The sequence below is a fragment of the Sinocyclocheilus anshuiensis genome, unplaced genomic scaffold (assembly GCF_001515605.1).
Source record: "Sinocyclocheilus anshuiensis isolate Anshui unplaced genomic scaffold, SAMN03320099.WGS_v1.1 scaffold80, whole genome shotgun sequence".
Lineage (NCBI taxonomy): Eukaryota > Metazoa > Chordata > Actinopteri > Cypriniformes > Cyprinidae > Sinocyclocheilus > Sinocyclocheilus anshuiensis.
The window spans coordinates 1,504,828-1,509,333 of NW_015554102.1; the positions used below are offsets into that span (position 1 = coordinate 1,504,828).

The 4,506-nt window shown below is 38.9% G+C and overlaps 1 protein-coding gene across 1 annotated transcript in view; it reads right to left on the reverse strand.

Moving 5' to 3' along the window:
* The window catches only part of LOC107669674 (rho-related GTP-binding protein RhoA-D-like), a 26,200-nt gene extending 21,946 nt beyond the window's left edge, over nt 1-4,254 (reverse strand). The window contains exon 1 of the mRNA XM_016462018.1: nt 4,069-4,254. The gene's annotated coding sequence lies outside the window, so the exon portion shown is untranslated. The remainder of the gene's footprint in view (nt 1-4,068) is intronic.
* Nucleotides 4,255-4,506: the final 252 nt, after the last annotated feature.

Sequence of the window (4,506 nt, forward strand, 5' to 3'; positions counted from 1 at the left end):
GGCGGGAAGATTAGAGGCACTAGAGGCGGTTTAGCCAATCACAACACACTGGGCTAGCTAACCGATCAGAGCCCATGGCCTATTTCTGAGGGAGGGGCTTCATAAAAGAAGGAAATGATCAGCGTGTTTCTCAGATAAGGGTCAGAGCGGTATGAAATAAAGGCAAATTATGTGAAAAATAATGCGTTTTTTAAAAAACAAAGCATTAACACATGTTAGACTGCACCCCATAAACACAATCAAGCCTAGAAAAAACACAACACACTGGGCTAGCTAACCGATCAGAGCCCATGGCCTATTTCTGAGGGAGGGGCTTCATAAAAGAAGGAAATGATCAGCGTGTTTCTCAGATAAGGGTCAGAGCGGTATGAAATAAAGGCAAATTATGTGAAAAATAATGCGTTTTTTAAAAAACAAAGCATTAACACATGTTAGACTGCACCCCATAAACACAATCAAGCCTAAAAAAAAAACAGCGAACCACCCCTTTAAATTCATTAAAGCTGAATTTATCTGATCAAAAATACTGCAAAAAATAATATTGTGACATATCACAATTTAAACTAATATTTTTTTCTAATTTAATATATTTATTCCTCATGGCAAAGTTGAATTTTCAGCAGCAATTATTACAGTTTTCAGTGTCACATGGTCCTTTAAAAATCATTCTAATATGCTGATGTGGGGCTCAAGTAACATTTCTTCTTATCATCATATGATAAAATGGTTTTGCTTCTTAATATTATTTGTTGAAACCATAAAACATGGTATATGATTCTTCGATAAATTGAAGGTTTGAAAGAACAGCATTTATTAACAGGATTTTTTTTAAAGTCCCCTTGTAGGGAAAATCAAGTTTTTATGTTGTTTATTTGTCTATGTGATGTTTTTAATATGCTTTAGACAAACCATGTGCCAATCCATTAATCAACACCATTGCGGAGTATTTTCTCCTTAAAACTGTACTTTCCCAAAAGCAGTCACAGAAAAGCGGTTTGAAACAGCCCTTTTATTTTTCAATAACCAATCACGTCAAGGGATCCTATCATTAGCATATCATTAACCATGCTGAGAAGCAGGAGGTCTAGTGAGAAGGCAGCCAGGTTTATCCATATATTTTTCTGTAGATGTTTCGCTAGCTGTTGATATTTTTCACTATTTTCGATGGCATGTGCTGTTAGCGCTTATTTATTTGTATTTAGAACCGCTAACTTGAATAATAACCCGTGGCAACAGTGTAAAAGTAGCCCACTGTCAGACCCACCTCTCCCACATTGGCATCCGCTCTTCACTCGCGGGCGCGAACTGGAATCACAAACTTGGCTGCATTCGAGTATTCAAAGCATTTTGAAGACACAGCATCGTGAAGTAAGCAACTTTAACTAATGTTACAGGATCCACTGTAGTTGTCCGCTAGTAAAAACCGTTTTATCAGTCATTATCCATTGATCAGGAGACCTTTGCTGGTGTGACTGAGTGGAGGCGGGGCTAATTTGCGTATTCATAGTTCGTGTATAGTAAATGAGGCAAGGGTGTAGAGTTACATTCAAGCTATTTTAAGGCATGAGAAAATTATTTTCACAAGAAAAAAACATTTAAATATATCATTTTGATGATCAAAGAGGAGTTTTAAGAGACAACATTTTTGACTACAGGGGGACTTTAAATAATAAATTTCATTAGTCAATTTTGATCAATTTAATGTGTCCTTGTTAAATAAAAGTATTAATGTCATCCTTCTTTCATATATATATATATATATATAAAACACACATACATATATGCCACAAACTTTTTTGACATTACCTGTGGCTCATGGGAACAAGACAGACCTCACAAATACCTTGTGGTACAAAATAGATCCAGAAGCTCATTAACAATCGTGTTCTTGCTGGTGGATCCAAGTGTTCCTCTACTTCACAAATGTCTGATACCACAGGAGCAGAAAACAGCCCAGAGGACACAACAGCATACAGACACCCCTCCAGGACATCTACTTGATTTTAGCAAGCAGGAAGTCACCCTTAAAAACATTCTGCTTATGTAAGATAAATGTAAACAAACAAACCTCCCAGTCTGTTTAACCCTCGTAAACACATTTAATTCATTTTAAGATAAAACGTCAGCTCTGTTTTGATTATTTTACAATTATTCAGCATGTGCAGTGTTTGCATCACAAATGTTAGTTGTGGCTCAGTGGTGCCCACTAAAGCACTGAAGGTTGCTTCTGAATCAAACCGGTGTGCCTCACTTTGATGCTTGGACAGTGAGCTGAATAATGACCCAGATATCGAGCTGCACCTCTCATACACAGAGAGTGGTGTGGCTGCGGGCCCACACCTGTTGGCAATGCTAAGGTGGCACAGCAGACGCAGCCTCCCTAGTATGACTGGCATACTTAGACATTCTTATCAAGAGAGACTAGTGCTCTTCAGACCCTCCACTCCTTTTCTGCCTGTTTATCACGGTCACACTCATCAGATTAAAAAATGGTAGATAGATAAGCAGTAAGTCATGCTCTTTCAGTGTATACAGTGAATATTCCAGTTCTCGGTAGGCACAAAATGCTGTCTAGGTAGGCAGCTCAATATGTTTTGTGCCACAGCCATTGAGACCTGGAGATGTAAACGTTGTCCTAACATGGTGGTGGTCTTTTTCAGAGAGACTAGCTCGGAAATTCCTGCTGAAATGTGGCCTCTTCCTTCCCAAACACAGTGAGGGAGGTTTCCTATACAGTCACTGCTTTAAACACAAACACCTGAATCATTCCTGTCTAACAAGTTTTTAAATAAACCATATGATCATTTCGCTTTCAGCAGCCTACAAAACAGACCATGACCAGCTGTTTTGTCCAAAACACATTTGGGTCAATGACAAACAAGGAAATCCTGGATTACAGAAAGTCTTATATTTGTAATGGTTTCATACATTTTTCAAAAACATTGATTCTGTTTTCTAAAAAACAATTAAACTTAATATATTTCAAGTGATGTAACCATCAAGCATGAAGTAGGCCTACTAAAATATTTAAAACTAAACGTTATTACTTAATTATATTCAATTAAGCTCTCAAAAATAAAGTTAAAAAAAATCATATTTTTATCAATAAGTATTTAATTTAAAATGTTTATTTTTAAAATAATGTTACTACCTATTTATCTTACAACAGAAACAATAATTCTAACTTACTCCAACATTTCCTCTCAAGAAATTCCTACGCCGTTTTGTTTTCGTGTCATGTGACGTCGACATGGCGGCGTTCTAGAGGAGGCGACCTGCGCCATATAGAAAAACAAATAATCTTTTTTTAAATGGAAGATTTAAGTCGTTGTCTCACGTAAGTGTACATTTTAATCATATTACTTTAAAGTTATGTGTAAAACTTTTGCTATTAATAAAAACGTAAGTGCCCATTTAACATTACATTTCAAAATGAATGACCATCACGTCATTAACCAAAATAAAATAAAATAAATACACAAGTTTGGCATGAATGCGCCTGAGCGCACAAACGTGAAACATGAACCCACACGAAAGAGCTGAAAGTTAGTGGTTTTATTTCGAGGCGCGGTCTTTCATCTTCAAGTTTCATTCATGAACGCTCATCTGTGTGCCTTTATGAGCGCGTTATATTGTAATGTTTGCATTTCTGAACTGAACTAACTATGACCTCGTGGACCAAACACAACGATGGTTTGGTGTTCAACAGGGGTGTTGCCTCACACTCCCATGCCAAATCCATCTGAATCTAGTGCGGTGGTCAAAAACAAACACTGCGCTACTGAACTGCGCGTGAAAACAGGTGGTGACCACCGCGAAACACGCCGCAACTTCGGCGATGCTTTTGCGTCCTAATAGATCAGTCAGATCTGTCGGTGTGTGTGTTTTCCAGGCTTTTAAAGAAACACGTCAAGTTGTTGATCTTCATTAAAGACGCTTTTCTGAAGCCAACACCTACTTCTTTTCTCCCTGCAGAAGTGCTAAGCCGCCCGTGAAAGGGCTCTTGGTTTATCCACGATCTAATCAGAACTAATAACAACCCTCAATACTTTCAAAATAAACTCTTACCTTCTTATCAAACTGAAGTTTCGTCGCTAAAGGTTTCGTTTTTGCTTGGTGCAGTGTGTGTGTTCAAGTGTTTGGCTGGCCGTGGAGGAGCGGAGCGCCGCCGTTAGATCCTCCCACAGACCATGGACACAGGCTGCTGAAGTTCTCTCTGCCCGATCGCGATTGGCTGGAAGGGAGGAGCTGCCGGTCACAGCCGCGCCCCCAGCCGTTAAAACAGAATGACATCATTGGCAAGAGCGGCGGCGGGGGGTTAGGTGTGCGCGCAGTGCGAGCAGGACCACTCGATTGCATTCCAAATGCACCATATGCGGTTCTGTATGCGACTGAATCAGTCTAATTTTGAGTCGGATGTTTGTAATAAAGCGATCGATCCAGTTCACAAAACCGGTCTGAATGAATCATTCCAATCGTTTCTGAAAAATGACTCACCGACTCATT